Source organism: Lutra lutra, chromosome 7, assembly GCF_902655055.1.
Source record: "Lutra lutra chromosome 7, mLutLut1.2, whole genome shotgun sequence".
Taxonomy (NCBI): domain Eukaryota; kingdom Metazoa; phylum Chordata; class Mammalia; order Carnivora; family Mustelidae; genus Lutra; species Lutra lutra.
In genome coordinates this window covers 74,385,117-74,412,685 of record NC_062284.1, presented here as the reverse complement: position 1 = coordinate 74,412,685, position 27,569 = coordinate 74,385,117, and the positions used below count along the sequence as shown (strand labels likewise).

The 27,569-nt window shown below is 45.1% G+C and overlaps 1 long non-coding RNA gene across 1 annotated transcript; it reads left to right on the top strand.

Moving 5' to 3' along the window:
- The first annotated feature begins 15 nt into the window (after positions 1–15).
- LOC125104645 (uncharacterized) lies at positions 16–26,503 on the top strand. The gene is made up of 3 exons (XR_007128672.1): positions 16–433; positions 20,176–21,496; positions 26,319–26,503. It is a non-coding gene; the product is annotated as an uncharacterized LOC125104645 (long non-coding RNA).
- Positions 26,504–27,569: the final 1,066 nt, after the last annotated feature.

Sequence of the window (27,569 nt, the reverse complement as noted above, 5' to 3'; positions counted from 1 at the left end):
CGCCCCCCTGCGGCCCCACCTCTGTCCGGCTCCCCGCCAGCCCCCGCGCGGGATCGTTGGCTAGCCCCGCCAGGCGCCCGCCCCTCGTACCGGGAGCGGGCGGTGGCCGTGGGGCGCCCCCTGCCGGCGCACGGCTGTCGTGCCCCGCTGTCCTCAGCTTCGCCCTGGCCGCCATGGGACTGTGCGGTCGCCCCAGGTTTCTTCTAGGGCCCGCTCCTTTGCGGGAACCCATAGACTTCCCCGCCCTCGGCAATGTCCTGCCGCTTGACCCTGCTATTTTTCGAGGGCAGGGGAGCTTTGAGTTGGTTGCTTTACCTTCCCAGAACTTCAAGATGGACCTCCATCTCCCTGAAAGTCTGGGTCTGCATACGTGAGATAGCTCACTAGAGGGCCAGTGTTTTGAGATTGCCTGTGGTCCACACGGAGTCACCAGGTGAGGGTGGAGGAGCCTGGGAGAGAGATATGATGAGGTGAAGCGGCTGGGCTAGGTCTGGCACTGCCCTTCACACACTGTCTCCTCCATCCTCACAGCTCTGGAGGGCAGACGCCTATCACTATGGTAACCAGTATGCAGGAAAAAAGATTCTGACTGGACTAGCCTTCTGGTACCTCCGCCTCAAGGGCCTGCCCCATTGTCGTAAGTGGTAGAAAAGGTGAGAGGGTCTCCCAGCCAGTGGTGGTACTCAATTCTCCCTAATCACCATGTCCCCAGGTCTTAGCCTCCATCCCGGTTCAGTAAATATTTATTGAATGTAAAAGCACTTTAAAAACTGGAAATTACTAAACACATAGTAATTATTGCCATCATAGAATTACTATTATTGTTACTACAGGCCAGGCTCTTCATCTGTAAACAGGACGCTGGGGGAGATGATGAATAATGTCCTCTCAAGCTATGTATTCTGTGTCCAAGACTTCACCCTACACTTCTGCCAAGCAGGTCCAAATGATCTCCCTTCTGGGTTTCTGGGAGAATTAATAAATCTGGATGGCTTATGGGATACCGTGGAAAGGCCCCCAAGAGACCCAAGTGTCAGCGACTGAATTGGTTTAACCCAGTGGCCTCCCAATGCTAGACTGAGAAGTGGTGCTGATCTCTGGCAAAGTTTGCACTCGTTCTAGACAAACTGAGACAGAGAAAGACAATATAGTGAGTTTCATAAAGCTAAGCTTATTTAACTTGACAGTTCCTTATTCAGGGATATGCTTTTGCTCCTTTTTCTTTCCCTTTTTTCCTTTTCTTTTCTTGGCGTTAGTCTTTTTGTTAAGAAAAGATGATGAAAGCAGATGGGTAGGTTGAGAAAAGTGTTGTTAGTTGGTGAAATCACCAGTCTGGCAACTAACTCTGTCAGTCCTTACAGTTAGAAGAGAGAATCCTGGTCTGTGCAATTCAGTTCTGGGAATTGCTGTTTAATAGAATTCATACTTGCTAGAGACTCATTTAGTATATGTGTAGTTCTGCAGAGCAGCTAAAAAGGGATTTCAGTGTTCAAAAGGGGAAGTCTGGGTAGCAAGTGATCTATCAGGCAAGCACTGGATTTATGGTATATTCGTCAGCCGAGGAGCTGCAGCTGTGGTACTCAGCTTTGGTACTTAGCACATCCTGATGAGATAAGAGAGCTTGAGTCTAATTTTCCCCATGTCCGGGGAAAACTGACTCTGACTGGTGCCCCTCAGTCTGAACCTCGTGAATTATTGACAACAGAGGCTGGATAGCATGACACTCCTCTTCCTCCTCCTCTGTTCAGAGCTAATGCACTGTGGAAACCCTTCCCAGTGCTCTGCACCTGTGGACCTGTGGGGAGAGTATGGAGGAGGATGGGAACTCGGGTTCTCAGGGCTCTGGGTTCACAGAGACGGGCCTCCAGGGCAGATCTGATCTCTCTTTGTCTCCTGCCCTGAGGTGGTCAGCCAGATCCAGCAGCTGAAGTTGGGGGAGGGAGAGGGAGCCCACACCTCAAAGAGCAGAGGGTTCTGAAAAAAGAAAATTCTGGCCTGGGAGCTTAGTGAACATCACATGCCCCTCCTTGTCTGGGTAGGGTTGATATTGGGTCTCCAGTGCCATTTCTTTGGGGAGAGCACAGGGGACATCAGGGAGATCATCTGTGGACAGGAAAGGGTAGAGGGAAGGCAAGGGGTGTGCGAGTCTCAAGCTCCTACTCTTCATCAAGTTGGTTTGTTGGAGACTGGGGGTGGAGTGGGGGGAGTAGGAAATCTTTGAGGGAAATACAGGGGTGTGTTGGAGTCTTTTGGGAATGGGAAACGTTAATAGGCAATGGGATTGCTCTTGTATGTATGGAGGTAGTACCATTTGCAGAGCTGAGGAAATGCCTTTGTTGTTGGGGAGACGCTCCCATCTTCCTTGAGGGGTGACTGTTCACCTGGGGTGGAATACAAATCTTGCATTTTGCAATAATCATCCTAGATTGGTCATTGACACAGGTCAGGATAGGCAGTAGGGGAGGGCTGGGGAATAACAGTGACCTTTACTGAGTGCCCACTTATTAAGTGTGGCAAGTGTTTGGTGCTTTTTATAAGTTTTACTGAATATTTCTAATCTGGTGAGGCATTTTTATCCCCACAATGTGAAATCATAGTGAGTCATGACAATCTGACCTGCTGTGTACGTTGAATAGCTATGCTTCGTTTTTCTGACGTTGTTGGGGAATGAGAGTTTTCATGGAAATTAATTTTCTTTCGATTGGAATTTTACTTTTAGCACTGTTGTTTTAATCATTAAATAGCTGGTCTTTAAATTATACAAATAACACATGTTCATGATTTTAAAAAGAGATGGAAGGTTTTAAAGTGAAAAGTAAAAAAGTAACTCTTTCCTCTGCTGCTTCTACCTGCTCCCCATATAGCTCCTGGTCTGGTGTATCCTTCTAGAAGTATCCTATGCTTTACATGCATTTTTCCCTTAAAAATGTTTCCTACGAATGGAAGAACACTATGCATATTGTCCTTCAAACTGCTTGCTTCTTTTCTTTCTCTCTTCTTTTCCTTTATTTCTTTCATTTCTTAAAATACATTCTTAGAGAATGTTCTGAATAGTACATAATAGATCTACTTTATTCTCTCTCTCCCTTTTCAAAATAGCTGTACAGTATTCTATTGTGTGGATATTCCATAATTTATTTAGCCTTTCTCCTACTGATGAACATTTAACTCACTTCCTTTTTGTTTCATTTTGCTATTTCAGACAATGCTACAGTGTGCAAGCTTGGAAGTATGTATTTTTTGTGTTTGGTGCAAATACATTTGTACCCTGGGTCAAATGTTTCCAGTTGATGACAATGATCAAATTACCTTAGAAAAGGTATGACCGGGGCACCTGGGTAGCTCAGAGGGTTAAAGCCTCTGCCTTCGGCTCCGGTCATGGTCCCAGGGTCCTGGGATCGAGCCCCGCATCTGGCTCTCTGCTCAGCAGGGAGCCTGTTTCTCTTCCTCTCTCTCTGCCTGCCTCTGCCTACTTGTGATCTCTGTCTGTCAAATAAATAAATAAAATCTTAAAAAAAAAAAAAAAGAAAGGGTATGACCAGTTCCGATGGATTGATTTTTCTAAAGTGAATTTACCTGTCATCCTACCCTCTTTTGCATAGTACATAGAATGCTTTACTCGGTTGATATCAGAAGCTCATTAAGAATGTCAACACAGTGTGGCCTTGGTGGCTGGGAGTTTGTAGAGATTGCTGGGTCCTGCTGACCCAGCCTGCCTGCTTGATGTGTATTCACTTCTGCCCATGTTTTCCATCGAGGATACCAGCCCTGTGATGCCAGATCTTAGGATTTTTTTTTAAAGCTTTTATTTATTTATTCATGAGAGAGAGAGAGAGAGAGAGGCAGAGGGAGAAGCAGGCTCCCTGCTGAGCAGGGACCCGATACGGGACTTGATACCAGGACCCCTGGATCATGACCTGAGCCCAAGGCAGACACTTAACCATCTGAGCCACCCAGGCGCCCAGATCTTAGGATTTTTTAAACAGAAGGTAGAAATCTGGATTTTAATATGAACTCTTTGATTTTTTAATGTAGGCAACTAATTAAAAGTAAAGTCCTTGTGAGATGCAGATGTGGAGATGCAGAAAACAGCTCAGATTCTCCTTCTAGAAAGGACTCGAGCTGGCTGCTGGGAGCCTGATTAGCTGCCAGCCTTCAGTGGACAGTTAACTCCTTCTCATGCTGACACCAGCCATTGACTGAGCACAATAGCGGAACAAGGACCTTCCCCTTTCTGCCTAACTTTGCTTTAGAGCTTCCTGTTGGGCTGGCCTTATTGTCAGATCTGCCTCAGGTCCAACAATTCCTCGTGCTTAGTCCTGCTTCCTCCCTCTCCTTTTGCAGGTGTTACCGCCCTCCCCCAACCCTTCTGATTCCTGACTCCAACCAGGCATTTGCTTTGTTGAGGACTTGCTGGCAGCCTCTTTTCTTACCAAAACCCAAGGTTGGCTGCTTGACATTCGAAAGCCAATACTCTTAGAGACAAGTGTCCATTGGGAAAGAAAGGTTGCTTTCTTTATGAAGTGGGTAACCTGGGAAGATGGTGGACCATCTCCAAAGTCCTGGACCAAGCAGGGTGTTTTTAAAGGGGAAGCAGGTGAGGGTCCACACTCAGGGGAAGCAGTCCCTGAATAATTAACAGCAGTTAACTATTCTTGATATGATCTTGGACAGACTTGCTAGCATCAGTGGAGGCTAGTTTCTAGTGTGGTCAAGCTTGATCTTCTTAGAATATCTGGTTTCTTATTTCCCCAGAGTCAGTATTGTGTTGACATCTCAAAGAAGTCAAGTTATCAACTAGAGGGCCCAGGTCAGTGGGTTAAAGGTGTATAGCCTTGAAATACAGTTAACATTGTCTTCAGAATCTTTCCAGTGCAACAACAAGGGTTTTTCTCCCAGAGGATCTGTCCTTGTCCTGGAATCAGAACATCAGAGTACTCTGAAGTAGGAGTCTCCTGAAGCTATTAATTCCTGCCAGTTTGACTTATTTGGTGGGGGGCATTGGTAGAAAATTTCAAGGTGGGCTTTGGCTGGCTCTGGCCAGAACGATAGTTCAAGTCCTGTTCTGGAACTCATTGTGTTTTCCGTGAGATCTCACTGGTAGGATGAGACGAAGAAATGTCGTCTTGCCTCTCCTGAGGTATTCCATTTTCCTGTGAGGAACTGAACACACACGTAGACACACACACACACACACACACACACACACACACACACACACACACATATATACACAAACTCTTCCAAGAACCAACAGCCATTCTTAGGGACAATGCCACTCAAGGCTACATTAAGAAACAGAACTGTGTCCCTGGCAGTGCCAGCCTGTCCTCTCTGGAGATAACATTTGACATTATTATGCAAAGCAGTTTCAGTTCGTTTACCTTGCTTTTAGAACAGTGTAAGAGGCCTGTGGGAAGACGTGAATAAGGCCCGTCACGAACCTTGCCAAAGGACAGAGCAGTCTACTTTTGAGGGCTTTCTCCTTTGTTGGGCCAGATCAAATTCTTGAGCAAAATTGCACTCCTTTTAATCTCTGTAAAGGAAATGGGGGTAGTTTAAGCATTTATTATCCTTTTTTCCCAAGCAAACCTTTGGGAGTGAAGGGGATGGGTGGGTTTGTCCTTCTGATTGCATGTGCTCTACCCACTCATTTTGAACGTAATGACATAGGGATTGTTCTTACCTTTTGATACTTCTTAAAAAACCCAAGAATCACACGATATATACATTCTACACCTTTAAAAAAAACCCAAAACCTTTTAATTTTGAAACAACAATAGACTCCAAAGTAGTATCTAGTGTCCCAGTGTATGCTTCCTTCAACCTCCCCCAATGAGGACACCTTACAGAGGTGACATCTGTAATATAGTACCAAGACCGGGACAGTAACAGTGATGCAATGATCCAGTACAGTTATCTAGAGCAAAGGCTCTTGTCAGTGTTCCTTTTTTATGTGCATTCATTTGTGTATGTTTGTGTGTGTGTGTGTGTGTGTGTGTGTGTGCACTGCTTAACCTGTTTGGTATTTCTTGGACGTCTTTGACTAGCAGGGCCATACCAACCTACTTCATTCTTGTTCCTTCTCTTATTATCTGGATGGACTCTCATTTGTCAGTCCCCTATTGTTTTTAGCTGTTTTTGACTCTCCTCAAATATAGGTGATGTCGCAATAGTGTTCTTTGTACACATAGCTAGAAATCATACTAAACCCACGTCAACAGTTGAGTCATTAAGCCAAAGGTATGCTCTTTTGGCATTTGATAGAAATTGTCAGTTGTCCTCCAGAAAAGCTTGCCCTTCTCTGGTCTCTGGGAACCTTCCTAAAGGGCAATTCAGTGTGATGGCACCCAGCTCCTCGCAGCCCTCCTGGCGCGTAGTTTCACCGAACATCTTAATTTTTGCCAATCTGGGTGAAAACTTTTTTTTTTTTTTAAATTTACATTTCTTTATTAAGGTGATTGAATATCTTTTCATATGTTTACAGGTATTTGTATTTCTTGTTTCATAAACTACTTATTCATGTCCTTTGTCCAATTTTATTGGGTGGTTTACTCTGTGTTCTTATCTGTTCTTATAAACTCTTTATGGAAGGACATTAACTGTCTGATTGTCATGAGTTGCAAATATTTTTCTCAGTTTGGCTTTTGAATTTATGTCTTTTTAATGTCATGTAGATGTTTTAAATTTTTGTGGAATCAAATTTTTTTCTCTTTTCTCTTATGGCTTCTGAGTTTTATGTCATGCTCTGAAAGGCCTTTCTTACTCTGAGAGTATAAAGAAATTCACTCATGTTTTCATGAGTAACATAGTTACTCAGTATTTGTGTGTATGTTTAAATCTTTGGGCCATCTGATATTTGTTTTTTTATGAGAAGTGAGATAGAGATCCATGTTAACTTTTTCCCCCAATGACTAGCCAGTTATCTCAGCCCTGTTGGAGTTTTTCCCCCATGCCTTGATTTCTTTATTATTCCCATATGTATTTGAGCCTATTTCTGGATTCTATTTCATTCCATTGGTTTGTCTATCTGTTCCCAAGTCAGGATTTTAATAGCTATTACAGAGAGGGAAAAAGAAAGTGGAAAAACTGCCATAAAATAATTTCAAGTAGAATGGCATGGCAATTCAAAGTTCGGGTGGTCTGGAAAAGCTTTATGAAAGAGAGACGTTTAAGATGAGCTCAAATGAGCTTCATTAGTCAAAGGGAACAAAAAACAAAGATGTGGAGGGAGGAGGTGGCAAATCTTTGTGCAGATGCCTATTGTATTTCCGCAAAGGCGCCCGTACTCTACCACTTGGGTTTTTATGCATGCCTGTCTTGAATACAGTCAAGAGCACACTGAAATTTCTGTACTACTCTTTTGCGTCATTTTGAGGATACATTTATTAACCATAATCGCTACATGTTGAGTGCCTACTATTTGTAGGGATATCTATGTCAAATCTGAGTCTCACCACAACAAGCAAAGTTGATAATTATTATTCTCATTTTAAGAACGAAGAAGAGCCTCAAGCAGGTTAAATGACAGATCATAAGTGGCTGTGCTGATATTTAAATTTACGGCCAGCAAATAAAAACCAAAAGGCAGCAATGAAAAACCAGAGTAGAAAATGTAGCAGTCTCTGCTCTGCCCATGTCACCTGAGATCCCTGTACTTCTGCACACGGCAGGGGAAATCCAGTGCCTGACCTTTCCCCAAAGTCAGCATGTTGTTGGAAGGTATGGGAGAGCTGGGGGCCTAAGAATGTCCCTTCCCTCCTTCCACAGCACTCACCCAAAGACCTTTGGGGATGAGATGTACATACTCTAACTCTTTTTGTCTTCTCACCGAGATGCCTTTGAGGTGTGACCCCCAGTATCCCCTGCCTCCCCGGAGTCCAGAATACCCTCTATGTGACTTGGGCTGGATTACTGCACCTTACGCAACCTAGCCTCTTCATCTCCTCTAACTCTTTTCCCTGAAGATATTTCTTAATAAATCTCTTTCACATGCATCTTTCTCTAAGACACTACAGTTTTTAAAAAAAAATTTTAAAGATTTTTATTTATTTATTTGTCAGAGAGAGAGAGCAGAAGTGTGGAGAGCTGCAGACAGAACAGGCAGAGCAGGGCAGAGGGAGAAGCAGGATATGGGACTTGATCCCAGGACCCTAGGATCACGACCTGAGCTGAATGCAGGCGTCCCTAAGACAGTACTGTTTTAAGAAAAAATTGTTTCCATTATGTAGAGGTGTGTAAGTGCGTGGGTGTGTGTGTGTGCATGTGCGTGCGTGCATGTGTGTGTCTGTATATTGGGTTGCCAATTAACTTGCATTTCTTACTGGGGAGCTAAAAAGGTTGAAAGCCACTGTCCTATAGCATATTAAGCTGTCTCTATTTGTGTAGAGTTCACTGAGCTGGAAAGTTTCCTGGGTGCTCCAGGATCAGAACAGCATATCATTTTCAGGTCTTATTGCCTTTTGAGTACAGCGACTTAAAATATATTGAATAAAAATGTATTAGTCATCGGTCTAGAGAACACCATCAACTTTGACACAATTGGCTAGGCTGTTCTTTGAACTTCTTTGGGCAGTCAAGCCTGCCGAATAGCTTTCAAAGTCCAGATTTCCCTATGCTGAGGTTGGTAAATATGGTATCAAGATCATGATGGTTGAGTGTTAATTTTTTAAAAACTGGCAGAAATAGGAAGACCAACTTTGCCTTGGAACAGAGCCAGAGGGCATGCCTGACTGAGGGCAGGATAGTCATCCCAGAGCTTAGGCCTTTGGTGGAGAGAGGTTGGGTGTTCAGAATTGCTCTGCATTACCCTCTGAGGGGATAAATGCAGCATCCTTAAAGGAAGGGAAGATGACCTATCACAATACTCACCAACAGCCTATCAGACTTAGCAAAGGGGTCAGATGAGTTTCTGTCGGTCAGATCAGTAGAGATCCCAGGGCAGACCTGGCTGTCAAAGTCACTGGAGGCCATGCATGGAGAGAAAAGAATAGCTCCCAATACAGTGGAGATGAAATCTGGAAGGCTGTGCAAAGACAGGGCAAGACACCCATCTTCCCAGAAAAGCCTTGGGACCCCTGCCATCATGGTGTCAGGTGAAGATCTTTATTTGTCCCTACATGATGCAAGATGGGGTCCATATTTAGTAAAGAACTAAGCTATGTTGAAAATTCAATGGAATGGTTAGGGAAAAAGGAAGGAGAGCTCAGCTTATGAGGTTTAGGCTGAAGACAGCTGTGAGTTAAGAATTTAGAGGGTTCTGGGGCGCCTGGGTGGCTCAGTGGGTTAAAGCCTCTGCCTTCAGCTCAGGTCATGATCCCAGAGTCCTGGGATCGAGCCCCGCATTGGGCTCTCTGCTCAGCAGGGAGCCTGCTTTCTCCTCTCTCTCCCTCTGCCTGCCTCTCTGCCTACTTGTAATCTCTGTCTGTCAAATAAATAAATAAATAAATAAATAAATCTTAAAAAAAAAAAAAAAGAATTTAGAGGGTTTCTAGTATTGTCCGAGGGAAGAAGCATGTTTTCTGGTGGATGTGGCCATTTGGGTCACCCCAAAGGCATGCTGGGAGGTGGGTGCTTGTTAGCATGGTCAAGGTCTGGTTGAAGGATCCTTCAGCACCAGTCAACTCCCACCCCCCTGCCCCCCTGATGATTCTGCATTCATTCCACTGCTACTGGATTGTTATTCCAGGTAGCAGGTGTGGATCGCAACTGACACCTTTTCTCATCACTGGGAGATAACATTCCCCCCGAAATCTACCCCACTGATTTTTTTTTTATATAAATAGAAGTTCTTTTTTTTTTTTTAAGATTTTATTTATTTATTTGACAGAGATCAAATAATCAGGGATCATGACCTGAGCCGAAGGCAGAGGCTTTAACCCACTGAGCCACCCAGGCACCCTTACCCCATTGATTTTTTTTTTTTTTAAGATTTTATTTATTTATTTGACAGAGAGAGATCACAAGTAGACAGAGAGGCAGGCAGAGAGAGAGACAGAGGGAAGCAGGCTCCCTGCTGAGCAGAGATCCCGATGCGGGACTCGATCCCAGGACCCTGAGATCATGACCTGAGCCGAAGGCAGCGGCTTAACCCACTGAGCCACCCAGGCGCCCCTACCCCATTGATTTTTGAGACCAAATCAATTTCATGTGAGTTTGGCTTGTGAGAGTCAGTATCATATTACCCCACAAGGTGTTGACTATCTCGGTTCTAGGATGACCAGTGAGAGAGCCATGCCGAGGGTCGGGACCCTGCGAGGCCTGTCCTGAAATGCACAGTCAGATCTCACAGGTTCCAAGTCCAGAGAGGATCACCAGACTCCTGCCTAGCTGAGCTGCAAACCCTGGGGGAGGCAGTATAAGCTGGTTCCTGACTATTGAGACTCTAGAATTCAGCCCTAAAGCAGGTGTTCATGTGGGGGTGTGGCAAGAGAAAGCTTTGACTTGAGGGAGCAGAGCAGCAGTGGAATATGTGTGGGGAGGGGGGCCAATGGGGGGGGGACGGAGGGGGGGTTACGGTGGGGGGGTTAGTTTTGTCCTCAGCTTTTGCCCTGACTACTGTTTCTAGAAAATTGAGAAAGAAGCCTTTAGGCTCTGTCTCCAGGGGGAAGCTCTGCTCAGTTCCAGTGGTGAGGAACCCTAGCTATCTCTGGATTCTATCTCTGTGGGACATTTGGATGGGATGGGAGGGCTTGGTGGGGCGGGATGGCTCATAGTGCCCAGGTATACAATATTTTAAGCTTTGTGATATTCACACAGTACTTTCACATAAACCTCATATTGTAATTGTTGCAAGGATACACATTTTTTCCCCAAAGCAGATTCTAATTAATCAACAGCATACTGATTAAGCATCTGTAGGAAAAGCACTGTGCTGGACACTGTAGGAAATTCAAGATTTACAGCATGAACTTAGTCCTTGCACTCAAGGAATTTACAATCTAACTGAGGGGCTAGGACATGTCAATGAAACATCCAGAAAACAACTGCTAAAAAAAAAAAAGTGCTAAACTAAGTGTTATTCATCTGCCCCTCTTTCCCGCCCTTCCACTGCATCTCTTCCCCCCCCCACCCCGCCCCCTGCCAGCTCTCCCTGGCCCCCCCAGGGAGCAGGGTTCTGGAGGCTCTAGGGAGATAACACAATGCTTCCTCTGGAGCTCGAGCCCCACCTGCTCCTCACTCCAGTGTCTTAGTCCCCTCCCTGCCCTCAAGACTCTGTGGGGGTAGCTGGGAGTAGGCGTTCCTATGGAGATCTCTCCAGAAAATGGACCCTGCAAAGGTGATCAGGTCAGATAAAAATAGGTCTGTTTTTTATCATTTTCTGTTAAAATTGGATGGGTTTGGTTCATCGAATGGGCGCCTTGTTAAGTTGATAAGCATCTGCTGAGTCTCACACCTGCAGAAGGAAGATAAAAGGCCATCAGGAGACCAGAATGTGGACTTCTTGGGGGCTCCTTTGGTTGCTTTTCCAGGTTCTCTCAATATGCCTTTATTATACCCATATTCTTAAAATAAACATTCCTCCCAGACTAGTGCTAATACTGTGCGTGTAATCATTTGTGTGTGGCCCTTTGAACTAGAGAGGTTCAAGAGAGTGACAGAAGTATTCCTGGAACCAGCTTCTGTGCTATTGGGCCAGCCTTACTCAACAGGGGCTCTAGAAGAGAATTGAGGTCTCTAGAATATTATTTGGGCGACCCTTTCTCAATTCTCCCAAGGATAGTACATGGCTAGTACCATTCTAGAAGTGGGTTAATTTATTACATACAATAGATGCCTTAGGGCATTAGGGTTTCATTTTCACATGGAGCCCAGAGTCTCAAGCAACACCGGGCTCCCTCCTTTTCTTGGCCTGACTCAGTTACCATAACTGACTCATCATGACCTTTTTTTTTTTTTTTTTAAAGATTTTATTTATTTGTCAGAGGGAGAGAGTGAGAGAGCACAAGCAGGGGAAGTGGAGGGCAGAGACAGAAAGAGAAGCAGGTTCTTCACTGAGCAGGAAGCTGGATGCAAGACTCGATCCCAGGACCCTGGGACTATGACCTGAGTCCAAGGCAAGATGCTTAACTGACTGAGCCATCCAAGTGTCCTACTCATCATGACTTCTTGAGTCATGAGTGTTTTTTTTTTAATTAAAAAATTTTTTTAGGGGCGCCTGGGTGGCTCAGTGGGTTGAGCCGCTGCCTTAAGCTCGGGTCATGATCCCAGGTCCTGGGTTCGAGCCCCACATCGGGCTTTCTGCTCAGCAGGGAGCCTGCTTCCTCCTCTCTCTCTGCCTGCCTCTCTGCTTACTTGTGATTTCTCTCTGTCAAAAAAAAAAAAAATTTTTTTTAAAGATTTTATTTATTTATTTGACAGAGATCACAAGCAGGCAGAGAGGCAGGCAGAGAGAGAGAGAGAAGCAGGCTCCCAGTGAGCAGAGAGCCTGACGTGGGGTTCGATCCCAGGACCCTGAGATCATGACCTGAGCTGAAGGCAGGGGCTTTAACCCACTGAGCTACCCATGCACTCCAAGTCATGAGTTTTGACACTTTAAGGAACTGCAGTTCAAAGTCAAGACCAGAGCCTTGTGGGTGGTAATATGTTGAGTTGAAATGTTATTAGCTGTACTAGGGTCTAATAAGAACCGAGACTGGGCAGTGAACTTGGAAAGAGGAGAGGACTCTCTAACATGTTCTCTCCCTCATTCCATATCAGGGAACTCTGCAAGGCAGGGTGGCTTGGAATGGCCAAACATTTGAGTAATGACTCTCGTTTGTAGTAGGTAGTTGGAAAACCTCCATTCAAAAAACACACTTTTGATCTTGTACACTGATTTAAAAGGCCAAGGTGAAGGAAGTATGTCTGCCTCATCTGATCTCTAAGTTTAGAGCTTTCATGATTTGGCAAGAGGAGTCGAGGTGTTATTGAGTGAATCTGGAACTCATCAATACAGATGGGCTACACAGAGAAGATAAGGATGCCCGGAGCTCAACAGGACAACAACAGGAACCTGTCATGACAGACTAGGAACTGGTCCTCATTCTCACTGTGCAGGGCTGGGCTGGGAGGACGCCTAGAAAATCCTGCCATGTTGCAGCTTCAGTGTTCGGGAAAGCATTTTCTCGGAGGTGGGCTTGGCCTGGGCATCACCTGACTCCCAGGCTTTTGGAGGTTGGCAGGGGATGGATGATACATTCCTCCATGTTTCTGGCTCCTTCTCTGGCTGGACCAGGCAGAGCTTAGTTGGCAGACAAGATAACTGCAGGCTGATGGAATAAGCCCATTCCTGTTTCTCTGTAGCAACCATGAACGGAATCCTGCTTGAAAGCTCCAACTTGCCCCTTCCACTAGAGTCCCTTCCTTTTCTTTCCTGCTGCAGCCAGGCAGGCTGAGAGGCCGTGTTCACACTTGCCGTGCTGCCTCTGTAACTTGGCGTAAAGACCCAGTTACTTAGAGTCTCTCTCTCTCTCTTTTTAAAAGATTTTTATTTATTTATTTGACAGAGAGAGATATCGAGAGAGGGAACACAAGCAGGGGGAGTGGGAAAGGGTGAAGCAGGCTTCCCACTGAGCAGGGAGTCTGATGTGGGGCTTGATTCCAGGACCCTGGGATCATGACCTGAGCCAAAGTCAGACACTTAACGACTGAGCCACCCAGGTGCCCCTTACCTAGAGTCTCTAGTGTCACCTGTGAAGCTGCAAAATTTATTCACATTTTAGATCAGGCCTCTCTGCTCTATGTTCCTATGGAATTCCCTTTTGAAACACTTACACTAAGATTGTTTATTTCATATTTGTTTTCCATGATCGACCATGAGCAACATGGGATGGGGAACTGAGCCTGTCTTGCTCACTGTCATGTCCCTAGTCCCAACTACAACACCATCATCCTGGGCACTTCAAAGAGGGACTTTAAAACAGGGCATGGATCACACAGGTAGTGGAGAGGTGAGAAGCTGAATGGGCTGAAGAAACAACCAGCTCTTAGCAGCCACAAGAAACTGCTTCTACCATTAGGGCTTGAAGGACGCACAGGAGGGATGGTGTCCCTAGAATCAGAAGCTGAGGCTTTACCATGGCAGGCACCGCTCAGGCGCCTGCAGGGAGGGGCTGTCTGGTGAGGAGGTGGGCTCATTGCAGGAAAATGATGCTCAAAATACGGAGAGAGGGATGGAAAAAAAAATAACCTGCTTTCTTTTTTTTTAAGATTTTATTTATTTACTTATTTGACAGAGATCACAAGCAGGCAGAGAGGCAGGCAGAGAGAGAGAGAGAAGCAGGCTCCCAGTGAGCAGAGAGCCTGACGTGGGGTTCGATCCCAGGACCCTGAGATCATGACCTGAGCTGTAGGCAGAGGCTTAACCCACTGAGCCACCCAGGTTTCCTCATAACCTGTTTTCTCTTGCTTGCCAACCTCTCACTTGTTGCTAGAGACTCCCATTGACCATTGCAGCTGGAAGGCAATTGGCGAGGGTAAATAGGGAACAGTGCTTGGAGAGGACACGGAAGAGATCTGAGAGCAAATAGCCCTGAATAACAAATACTTGTTGCTTACCTGAATGACTATGTAAAGGGACAGCATTCATTACTGGGGGATCAGTGTTTAAGGGAACTACATCCTCCCATTCACAGGCTGTCAAAAGTATCCCACACCTCACTTCCCTGCTAGTAGTTGCCACAGGTATCTTCTTGAGACAAAAGTTTGGCCTGTGTAAACTAAGAGTAACCGAAGTTCAAAAGAGAGACAAGAGCCCTGGCGCCGGAAACTTCATTCTGACTCTCCTGAATTTAAAAAAAAAACGTTCTCTTGCAGGGATTACCCAAAATACTAACAAAGATGTAGGCCCTTCAATATCGCCTAGTTTGAAATCCAGCCTAGTTTTCTTGAACCTCAAGTCTAACAGCTGCAAGGATAGTGTGCCTCAAAATGACATGAGACCACCATTTCTGAGGAAAGGACTTGGTGGGTGAGGGGTGGGTAGGCCCTTGGTTAGGGTTTCAGGTCCCTCCCGCAGAGCCCCAGGGGCTTTCTTCTCAGGTGGGCTCCTGTGCCCTTGCTTAGGCTGGAAGGCTGCGATTCCACAGTGTGTCCACCAGAGGGCCGCAGGGCTGCCCCTCAGAGTCCAGACCGGGTGGAGACTTGGTGCCTCACCCATACAGGGCTGTGGGTGCTGTCCTGTGGGCTCTACTTTTAGGCACCTCATGTGTTGGAGCAGATCTGGGTGAGCAGAGCTTCCATGATTCCAGAGAAACCAGTTTTCTCTTCAGTTCCCTCACAGTTTCATTTTACGTTTAATAACGGTTGATGCGAAAAATTTACAAATGAGGAAATCAGAGTAGGGTGTGTGCGTGCGCGCGTGTGTATGTGTGTACCCACGCGCATTTGCACATACACACACGTGGGCATTTTGAAGGTGAGGTAGCAGGAAGTGGGGATAATTCTGGTCGCATCAATGAGGGCCCGAATCTACAGGTTAAATATTATTTAATGTTGAAGAAATTCAGAGCTGGAAAAAGACCTTGGAAATAACTTGGCATCTCCCTCATTTGTAGCTAGAGAAATCAACATAGCCTCTGCTGCTTGCAAAATGCCTGGAAGGTTCAGAAAGTTTAGGAATGCAGTTACTACATCGAGTTATTAAGGGGTTTGTGGTAAGATTTTATTTCAGTACTCCATCCTTGCTCCCCTTTTATTAGGTCCAGCATGAACCTTAACAGCAGCAACAAAAAGGCATTTTCCAATTTTCTGTTGAAAATGTTTGGTTCTCCATTTCTAACCCCATCTTTGGTCCTTGGGTTCTTTCCAGACTATTGAACCAAAAGATAGAAAGACCAGACAGGGTAGGGAAATTATCCAGGAAGATGGTGGAGTGAATGTGTTATGCCCCAATAATGGGTCCGTGATTAAAAGAGCGAGACTGATACAAAGCGAAGGTCAAGCAAAGCTTTATTTCGCGCCAAGCATCAAGAATCTAACTGAACGTTCGGAGCCGCACCTTTTTTTTTTTTTTAAAGATTTTATTTATTTGACAGAGAGAGAGATCACAAGCAGGCAGAGAGGCAGGCAGAGAAAGAGAGAGGGAAGCAGGCTCCCCACCGAGCAGAGAGCCCCCTGGGGCCTCACCTCTTACAAGAGAGGGTGACCCTTCTCTGTTTCACAGTCTAGCTTTTAAGGGCAAAGGCCATGTGGTCGGGCCTGGCCACTCACAGGTGGCCAATGAGATTGTAACACACACAGGAAACTCCACAGTGATGCTAGGTGACCAATTGAGTTACAATTTACCCTAGTAGACATTTGATTTAGCCTATCACACCTTGGTTAGGATTGGCATCCAAAAGGCTCCCAAAGGGCGGGGCCCATACTCCTTAGTAACCAGGGAGACAGTATGCATCCCCCCATTGATGTCTCCACCTGGCCTGACCCACCTTTGTATCTGGGCTTTGTTACCTGAAGCTGGTTTCCCGGACTTGTCTCCAAGTAAATCCCCTGGGGGAAGGGGAGCAGGGACAGTTTCTAAATAGGTCCTCACAAGTGGAAACCCAATCAACCTCCTAATCACAAATTCTATTAAAATCAACCAGAAATTTTACTAAAGAATTTCCAGTAATACAGTAGGTATTAGTCACTAGGGTAACTTAACGGAGAATGCATTAAGCTGGAAAAATTGTCCCTGAAAAAAGTGTCATCACTCAAAAAAGAATAGAGAACATATAAAAAACTTTGTTTTAATTAACCCTGACAAAGAGCACCCACAGGGAGCCACACACAGAATTCAGAAAACGGTTGGAGCCTCTTTTCAAAGAAATGGAGGGAGACTCTATCCTCTCAAGGGAGAGAAGGTCAGAATTAAAAAGCATGAAGGTAATGATCATTGCAAAAGACAAACTGAGAGTGTTGTTTCGGCTGCACAAAGCAGAAATTGCACTTAAATCGGTTAAAAAAAAAACACAAAAAAACTCCTTGAGCAATATATCCAGAATTTTGGGGCGCCTGGGTGGCTCAGGGGTTAAGCCGCTGCCTTCGGCTCAGGTCATGATCTCAGGGTCCTGGGATCGAGTCCCGCATCGGGCTCTCTGCTCAGCAGGGAGACTGCTTCCCTCTCTCTCTCTCTCTGCCTGCCTCTCTGTCTACTAGTGATCTCTCTCTGTCAAATAAATAAATAAAATCTTTAAAAAATATATATATATCCAGAATTTTAAGAAACTAAACTAAGAAATGAAACATTTCAGGAGGGCTGTTGCAGGGGACAGAGCTCAGCATCGCAATTTCTGCATAGTTAGACTTCCTGGGTTAGCAGACAAAAATAAAGGGCACTAAGTCAATAGTTAAAGATGCAATAATATTTCCCCTAGAATCAATAAGAGATGAGGTTTGAAATGAGAAGAATCATATGGTCTCATATAGTCCTTGGAACATTTCAAGAACGACTTGCTATTTATAACACAGTTCTCACGCTCCTGCGTCTTCTCATTTGCCCTTCACAACAACTATGTGAGGTGGAAAGATATTCTTTCATTTTACTGATAAAAACTAACCTCTAATAGGCTGCCTGATTTGTCCAAGAGATATAACTAGTGAGTGCAGAGTCCAGGTCCAAGTTTCGCTCTCCAAAGTGGAAGGGTCTTATACACATTTTACACACTAAGGAAAATATATCTGCATTGACACTCAAAAAGAGATCACTTATTTTTTTAAAAGATTTTACTTATTTGACACACACACACACACACACACACATCACAACTAGGCGGTGGGGGGGGGGATGCAGGCTCCCCGCCGAACAGAGAGCCCAACATGGGGCTCCATCCCAGGACCCTGAGATCATGACCTGAGCCGAAGGCAGAGGCTTAACCAATGAGCTACCCAAACACCCCTCAAAAAGAGATCACTTTTAAAAGAATGTAAATTGGAAAGACTTTTGCCCTTTTAATAACATAACAAGAGCTTGGTGGGTATGGAACAATACCTTGAAGAATGGGGAGAGGGAGAGAGAGGGAGAGGGAGAGAGAATGAGAATGTGCCCACTCACTCATGACCTTGCCAAACTGCCCTCCATGTGGGATGCCACAAAAACCTCTCTAAGGTCTTAGAAAGCCAACCGGTCGACTTTTTCCAATTAGCTCTGAGGACTGCTTCTAGCAGAAGTCTACATGAAACATAGAAACCTAAATTGTTGGCGTTGACCTGAGTTTTCTGTTACAAAAATATGTAAGTGAGAACAGTATCAGGAAGTATTTTTTGTTGATAACCATAATTATTGTATTTTATGGAATGAAAGTAAGATGTATCCTCATTTCTATGAGGCATTGCAAACTTCTGTCACCTTTCTAAGAGCTATTTGGCTAAATGTGGCAGGAACTATCCCTTACACTCCATATTACCACTCTGGGAACTTACCCTAAAGCAATCATTCAAAGAAGAAAGTTATAGGTGGCTATACTGATATTATTTATAATTTTTAAAAAGATTTTATTCATTTATATGACAGAGAGAGTGACACAGCAAAAGAAGGAACCCAAGCAGGGGGAGTTGGAGAAGGAGAGAAGCAGGCTTCCCGCTGAGCGGGGAGCCCGATGTGGGGCTTGATCCCAGGACGCTGGGATCATGACTGAAGCCAAAGGCAGACGCTTAACAACTGAGCCTGCAGCCAGGTGCCCCTATTATTTATAACTGTTAACACTTCAAATAAAAACCCAATAACTGGGGTTTAGTCCAAATGAATATTACGTGAGCCATTAAAAATAATGAAAATGAGGGGCGCCTGGGTGGCTCAGTGGGTTAAAGCCTCTGACTTCGGCTCAGGTCATGGTCCCAGAGTCCTGGGATCGAGCCCCGCATCGGTCTCTCTGCTCAGCAGGGAGCCTGCTTTCTCCTCTCTCTCCCTCTGCCTGCCTCTCTGCCTACTTGTGGTCTCTGTCTGTCAAATAAATAAATTAAAAAAAAAAATCTTTAAAAAAAATAATGAAAATGAAATGTGTGTTTGAAATTAGTAATGGGAGTAGATCTAAACTTCTCACATTACCATGATTAAACAATAAAAAACCGTGTGCATATAGATAAAAATTAAAAATGCAGTTTAGAGAAATGACATGAATTCATTTAGGGAGTGGGATTGAAGCTGAACTTTCTAATTTCTTTCTTTAAATAATTTTTAATTTATAAATGATTAAGAAATTGCCAGTGCTGTTGCTGAAATATAGCCAGTCCCATCCAGGTCAGAGATCTGTGGGCTCTTTGGAAGGGTGAGAAACTGCCCGCAATCACAGTGTCTGAGGAGGGGAGCTGGGGGCCTGTGGGCCTGGAGACCAGGGCCAAGAGACTTCATTTGTACTCGATCTTCTTTGGTGCCTTTTGAATTTTGTATCCTGTGCATGTGGCACCAATTACATAAATGATATCCAGGTGCAATAAATCTCCACTGACTCTATTTCTGATCCAAAAATTGAGCTAAATGATCTGACGATGGGGCAGAATAGTTAGAATCAGTGTGGCCTTGGAAAATCCAGAACATTTAGTCAGTGTGCCAAATCATCAGAAGGGTGGGGAGTGGAAGCCATGCTGAAGCTAGACAGAGGGCACCAGGTGGGGGTGGGTCCACCTGGGAGTCCAGGTGAAGCGGTGGAGATCCGGGCGGGTCTTGGAGTGGAGGGCCAAGGAGTGTGAAAAGTGAAGGTGAGTAGAGATGGCGACAAAGCCCCAGAAGGGTGTGCAAGTGCTGCCCTCGGCCAGCAGAGGGCGGTGTGGGTCGAGCGGCAGGGGAGACCAGGCGGACTCCTGAGGTTAGTGCAGACGGAAAGCAGCAGGTAGAGCATGGAGTGGGGCCAGAGCCTCTGGGGATGTGAAGTGGGAACACCACGGAGGGGTGGAACAAGGGGAAGGTCCCGGGGCGGGTTGCTGAGGCCAGGGTGAAGTGGGAGGAAGCAGACGCTCCAGGTTGAGCCCAAGAATCCAGGACTTCTGGCACTAGGGTATACGCAGATTTTTTTTTTTTTTTTTTAGGTTTATTTATTTGTTCTTGAGAGAGGGAAAGAGAGAGAGAGAAATGGTGTGTGTGAGCAGGGGGCGGGGCAGAGGATGAGGGAGAGGGTGAATCTCGAGTATACTCCTTGCTGAGCACGGAGCCCCATGTGAGTTCAAGTCCTCCTTTGGAGACCAGCTGTGTGACCTTAATCCCTGTTTTGTCATCCTCAGATACGGGTTAACATTACCTGGAGGCAGAATGGGGAGGCAACAGTGAGGCCAGCTGCACGAATTTGGAAACAGGGAGCTAAGTGCTCTCTGAGCTAGAAAATCTGAGCTAGAAAATGAGCATAAAAAGCACCAGGTTACTTGAAGGAGGCAGAAAGACTCAGGCCACTGAGACGGACTGAAGCCTGAATAAAAATACTAACTCGTTCAAACAACCGCTGAGGAACCACAGAGCCCTGAGGAGTAGCAGGTGTCTACACTGGCTAAGTGCAGCTCAGGTGAGGGACGGGTAGTGATTTGTGGAAAGAGATGCGTCTGACTACTCTGACCTCATTGAACATTCTAGTCGCGGTCACGTGCTCGCCAAGAGACCCTCTCGCAGCCCTCCTCGGCTTCTCCCATAGCCTGCCCCACAGGGAGGATGAAACTTCCTGTCAGAGGGTGACAGTAATGGCTCCCTTTGGGAGTTGTTTCTCCTCCTTCACCAAAATATTTAAAAACACCGACTTCGGAACTAGCTTCCAATTCCAGCACAGCGTCCCCTCTCTTCAGCGGCCACCGAGGAGCCGCTGAACCATTTTCATAAGAGAATCATTATGAAGCTTTCTTCAGAGCTTCCTTCGAGGTAGGTTAGGCCCCGCTGGGTGAGCGTGCAGCTCCATCCCGTGACTAGCTCGCGTCTGCAATGCCGCGCCAGGTTCTCGGGCGAGAACTCACTGCTTGCGGTCGGCCATCTTTCTGCATGGCGGCGGCGAGGGGACGGTCGCTGCTGTTCCTGCTGAGGAGAAAGTGGACGCAAAGAAGAAGAATCTGAGGAGTCTCGTGATGACGTGCACTTTGGTCTGTCTGACTAACACCCCCTTGCCCCGGCCCTGTACACTGTTCAGTAAAAACTGAAGTCTGAAAGAAAAAGAAAGAAAGAAAAAAGGAAAAAGGAAAGGGGAAAGGAAAGGAAAAGTTCTGGCTCTGCAGCTTTCAAACTGGTGGGTGACCTTGGGCCTGTGACTGGACCTTCTTGTGCCTCCGTTTCCTCATCCGTAAAATGGAGACATGAAGGGTACGTGCCTCCTACTAGTGAGGACTCGTGAGTCCAGCCTGTGAGAACTCGCAGCGCCGGGCAAGCAGTTGGCGCTGTGTCTGCTGTGGTGCTCGTGGAAGATGACTCACTTGGCACCCTGGCTCATCCAGCTCGTGCTCTGGGGGCCTAGACTCTGAGACGCTGGCGCCCCTGAGGCACTGTCCTACTCTCTCCGTGCTGGTAGGGTCAGTTTCCTGAGCCTGCACCTGGAGAGGAAGACATTCAGCTATGGTGACTTCTCCTAAGGTAAGGAGGTAATGCCCTGTGGGGTCCCTGTAGGCAATGGGAATCCCCTGAAGAGTTTCAGGCAAATAAGTGACAAAAGGGAATTTGCGTTTTAGATGTGAGGTCCTTGAGAGCCCAGTGGAGATGTGTGGGTGGGGGTGGGGGGTAGGGATGTCTTATCCACCCCAGTGTCTTTAGCAAGAGACATGCAATTTCATTCCTGGTAAGACATCAACATTTGGTACATGAATGAAAGTGCTGGTGGCCCTGGAGAACAGTGGGGTAAGAGGGAGACCACCAAGGAAGCTGGGGGTTGCGCTGAGGGTGTGAGCAAAAAGAGCAGTAGGGCTCTGGAGGAGGCAATGACATTTGAGACCTGTAGAGTCAGATGGTTTGGTGAATGGCTGTGGTGGGAGCACAGATGGATGAAGATAAAGCCCAGATGACTATGATTTCTGGCTGGGGTGATGGCAAAGCTACTAAAAACTAGAAAGAAAAGAGGAGGAAGAACTGATTTGCTACTGTCTAGGACAACATAGTATGAAGTGCTCAGTGGATGTAAATGATTTTTTGCTCCTCTCAATAATGTTGGCTGAAAGCAAGGCTGTCATTGTTAACACTGCTGATCAACTCTTCTGAGTCTTTGAGGGGGTCAAGAGTTTCAGTTTCAAGATAGCATTAAGAGAAACACATTACAGAGGCACCTGGGGGGCTCACTCTGTTAAGCGTCTGCCTTCGGATCAGGTCATGATCTCGGGGTCCTGGGATCGAGCCCCATGTTGGGAATCTCTGCTCAGTGGGGAGCCTGCTTCTCCCTCTCCTTCTGCCTGCTGCTCCCCCTGCTTGTTCTCTCCCTCTCTCTGTCAAATAAATAAAATCTTAAAAAAAAAAAAAAGACCTTGCATAAAAGATTCCATCCCATTATGGCCCCATTCACAGAATCTAAAAGACTGGTATTTACTTTTCTTACTATTTCCAAGGGGAAAAAATGTTTAGATCTGCTTCTCTCCAGGTCTCCCAAATAATGGTGGTGTATTTTCTGTCTAATGGCATGGACAGTGGCCCTCTTCTGCTGACTTTATTCATCAGGTTTGAGTTAATGGTAGTGGTTTGTTTGAAGTAGATTTTTGTATGTGTGTGTCTGAGGTAAAATACATGCAAAGAGACAGATAAAATAGTCCTTGGGGTTCTCGCTGTGACCAAGCAGTTTTATCTTTAAAAAAAGAAATTCTCTTTTTTGAGAATGAAAAATAACACTTAACAATCTTAGTTGGCTTTAGAGTTGGTCCAATTATTGGAGAATAAAAAAAACTCATCAGGGACATTTTCAGGTTTAATGTGACGACACTTATATACTTATAAGGACCAGGTGTATATAAAACATTCATTTTTGATGAAAACTATAAGTGCTTATTAAAGTACTTTGACTTCCTTCTTTTCCAGTCACCGCTACCTGAAAATATCTCCAAATATTATGTTAAGGGAAAATGTTTTGAAAAAAGTGGAAAGTTATGTGAGAAGATCCATGATCCCAAATCACGTAGAAACAAAACAGAGGGAAAATCTGTAAACAATGTGTGTGTGTGTGTAAATTATGTATGCCATATATTTCCTACCATCCACTCTGCAATAGAGAATATTATTCCTTTCTTGTATGTTCAGGAACACAATTGGCAATGATGAATTTCTAATGACCCCTAGAAATCTGGATAAGGTCGATCCAAAATGGGAACTTGTAGTTAAGCTTTGTCTTGATGGTGCCAGGTAAAGGAGGGAGCTCAGGAAGCTAGGGGCAGCCTCTACTAGCTCTTTTGCCACCATGTGGTTTTATGTGGTTCTTGTCAAACAGGCTCAGGCAGAAGACCGGGTGCCAGGGGTGTAGACCTGGGGATGACCCAGAAAGAAGCCTCCGACTCAAGTTCATGATCAGGAGCTCCACACCCAGGAGAACAGGAGAAAAATGCTAGCCAACCCATTCCTTTTCTTTCTCCAAACATTAAAATACCCCTGTTTTTTATGTGTTTTTCTGGGAGGAATGGTTAGAATGCCTGGGGTGGTCAAGGAGAGAGGAAAATGGTAAAAAGGCATTTGCTATGAAGCGATGGGGGAAAAAATGGAATTGCTCTGTGCATGGCTGGTTGACTTCTTCCAGCTCTATCCATGATAAATAGAATAGACGATTAGGGATTTTCCTCCTGGGCAATTATTATTACATAGACTACCGGTGGGATCCGAAGCATTGTCACTGTGGATGGTTTGGAAGAGAACCATTATGAAGAGTCAATTGCAATGCGATTTTACTTCTGGTTCTAAAAAAATGTGATAACCAAATTGATAATACAAATGATTAGAAAGGCCTGAAGAATGTTAATGGCAGAATTTGTTAAATGATGTATTCGTCATGAATACCACATCTTTCTAATTCACGTGCCTTGCTTGGGCACATTGAATATATCAACTGTGATCTAGCTGGACTGAAATGGCCCTGATTAAGTCAGCTTTCTGGAAGAGGAGTTATCCCCCCTGCCCCCTACTGACTTGAAGTTTGACTGTAGTCATTCCTAAAAAACATTCAACAAAATTGCTTAGATTCATTGATCTCAAGCGCAGCTCAGCATTTCCTAATTTGTAGGGAATTAGTGGGAAGCTGTAGGGAAGCTAAGGAGTGTGCTCATCCAGGAAGGGTGCAAAAGGAGGGTTTTTAGCATTGGTCAATGTTGTTTATGTCAGTGGCTAGTTTTTAAAAAGTATGAAAGGCTGGAGTTTCATTGCAGGGGTCACCAAAACGTCAAGTGCACATTGATTGTTGAGAAGGAATTTCATGGCAGGACATTGTGAGATATGCAGATGGGCAGAGTTTGAGGGCCCGGGAAGGCAACACTTCCCAGACGCAGATGACCAGTGGTGGCAGGGTGGCCGGGAAGGGGCATACCAAGGATTCACCCCCAAATTGCTTTAGGGCCAATGGAGAAAACATGCATGGCACTAAGTCTCTGGGGGCTACCTGGAGCTTGCCTGGCCACCAGGTAACAAGATCTGAATTTTGAGCTGCCCAAAGCCATTGGTGTTTGCCCACATCTTAGTTTTGAGACAAGATTTTTTACTCCCGTTGACAAGAGATTCTTGGATTTGAAATTAAGAGTAGTTATAGCAAAATATGCCCTGGATTCTGTTTCATCCCTCTACTGGTCTTATACCACCTGTGTATCAGAGTAGAGGGCTTAGTCCTCCACAAGATGGCTCCCACTTCAGATGCTATACACACTGTGGGGGTTCCTAGGTCACCTGCACTATTGACCAATGGGTTACAAATTTTTTTTTTTAATGGGTTACAAATTTAGGAGGTTCTCACAGCCCCCTCAGCTTTGATAATTGGCTAAGAGCACTATAGTTAAGGACTATACATTTACCATTACGGGCACAGAACAGGACTGGCCAGATGAAGAGACACATAGTGAAGGTCTAGAAAGGTCCTGAATATACTCTCTGGGAGAATCAGGAGCTATCACCCTCCCAGCCCATCAATGTACTCACCAACCAAGAAGCCTTTCTGAGCTTCCGTGTCCAGTTTTTACTGGGGTTTTATTATGTAGGTGCAATCGAACGTGATTCAGTGTGATGAATGTGAATGTGACTGAATGTGATCTCCTACCCTCCTCCTCATCCTTGAGGTGGGGCTATTGCTCAGTGCAACCTTCTAAGGTGGTTGTTAGTCTTTGTAGTGACTAACCCCATCCTGAAGCTCTCTAGGAGCCCCAACCCCCAGCCCATCATCTTATTAGCATAAACTCAGGTGTGATCCAGGGGCTCATGAATAGTAAGTACACTTCTATCACTTGGGAAGATCCCAGGATTTTAGAAGCTCTGTGCCGGGAACCTGGGACAAAGATCAGACAAATTCTGTTATAGCATGAGAATAAAGGAAACGTGGGCATGTTTCTATAGAATGAACTTTAAATGTTACAGAGAGGGTTCTGATACTATGTTTTCCAAACTGGAGCCAGCAGCCCATATGAGGACACAGCAAGAAGATGGCTGCCTGCAAGCCAAGGAGAGAGGTGTCAGGAAAAACCAGAACTGCTGATACCCTGATCTTGGATTTCCAGCCTCTAGAACTGTGAGAAATAAATGTCTCTTACTTAAGCACCTAGTCAGTGAGATTTTGTTATGGTATCCTTAACAGATGAATATAGGGCCTTTGCTTATCCATTTGCCCAAAGCTTACTTTGCCAGTTTTATTCCTGAGGAGACTCTAAGATGTTCTCCAAGATATGTGCTGCTAATTTGCCAGCGTGGGGGTGTTAGTGTGGGGCTTCTGCCTGTGCTGCTGTTCCGTGGTGACCTGTGCTCTCTTCCCTCCTTTTCTGTTCACGGCTATGCTGTCCAAGTCTGTTCTTTACCTGCATTTTGTAAGACTTCATGCTCATACCATTAAATCTGTCTTGGACTGGAGCTGCCCTGGGGCCATTTTGGTTGAAAAGTCTTATGCCCACTGTCAGGTGGATTCATCTTGTCAAGTATAATTGTTCTGTTGGGAAGCTATAGGAAACAGATGTGGAAGAATTGGGTGAATTCTACTTGAACACCTATAGCTAGTTAGTAAGGTAATTGAAATTAGGATACCAAACTCTGACCTCATATTTAACTGTTCTTTCTTCTCTAACCCTGAATTGTATCACATTTGTGAGTAAATGAATGGAAACATTTTGTTGATGGATGTGGGGAACCATAGCAACTACTTGTCCTATTAGTGTCACCTCATTAGATTCTGGGACTGCAGGAACCAGAAGAAGCAATTAATAGCAATAAGCTCGATTTTTTTTTTTTTAACGTTCCCCTTCAGAGGTTCTGAGCAAGGACAGCTAAGGATCCAGATCACCCAAAAGTGCCAATTAAGGGAACTTGACTGTATATCCAGATGACAAAAGTGCTACTAATCATCCAGAAGTTTCTCTTCAGTGTCTACTTTGTAAGAAGTGGCTGGTGAATTCATCTGTACCAGGCGCTGGTATTTTCATAACTTCAGCTCTAAAAACCAATGAGAAGACTTCAGTTTTCCCACCTGAGATAGTGTTCTAAAAACATCTTTTTATAAATTGCTTGTTTGTGGACACCCAAAAGGATCCATAAAAGATGAGAGGGATGCCTGGGTGGCTCAGTTGGTTAAGCGACTGCCTTTGGCTCAGGTCATGATCCTGGAGTCCTGGGATCGAGTCCCGCATCGGGCTCCCTGCTCAGCAGGGAGTCTGCTTCTCCCTCTGACCCTCCCACTTCTCATGCTTTTTCTCGCTCTCATTCTCTCTCTCTCTCAAATAAATAAATAAAATCTTTGAAAAAATGATGACACATGGGTATAATTTAAGGGAGATGTAGCTTAAGGCTTTATGAGATTAAAAAACAAGGATGCATCGAAAGTTTCCAGCTCTTCTGGTTGATCTGATGGACACTTGAGTTCTTCCCTTGATTATCTTGTTCTTTTGCCAGCAGTACTCATGTTGAAATGAATAGAATGCAGATGATTAACTCAGAAATAGGCAGCTTATCTGATGAAGAGGAAGAATAACCATCTGCCAAGAGACCTGTCCTACTAAATCTTCTGCTTCTCCTCTAAGGCTTAAAGACTTTTGTGTCTTTCTCATCAAGCTTGTCCTGGGTCTTCAGATTCAAGCCTTTGTGCCAGAGATACCTGCCTCCTTTGCTCATATTCACACAAATCCACAGGTACCGTGTTTCATGATTTAGAAGAGCTTTTCTGTTTTTAACGAGGATCCAATCAGGAGAAGATTAGCAACAGCAGCAGTTTTAGAATTAATCATTTTGTTTTGTGTTTAAAACCCAAGTTATTAACTACTTCAAAATAGATCTTCAAGATGGAGTGGACCAATTGTAATCAAAATTCTGGTGCACAGCCCTGAACATCGCTGCCTCCCCTTGGCATGTTTCTAGATAGTTATATATTGCTTTCTCAATCTGTGTGCATTATTAGTAGAGGCAGACAGAGAAGCAGCTTAGCTCCTTGTCCCTTTCCTCTGTTGGCTTCTACACTCGAGGTCTTCTTTTCACCCCTCCAGACCCATTTTCCACCCATCCATGG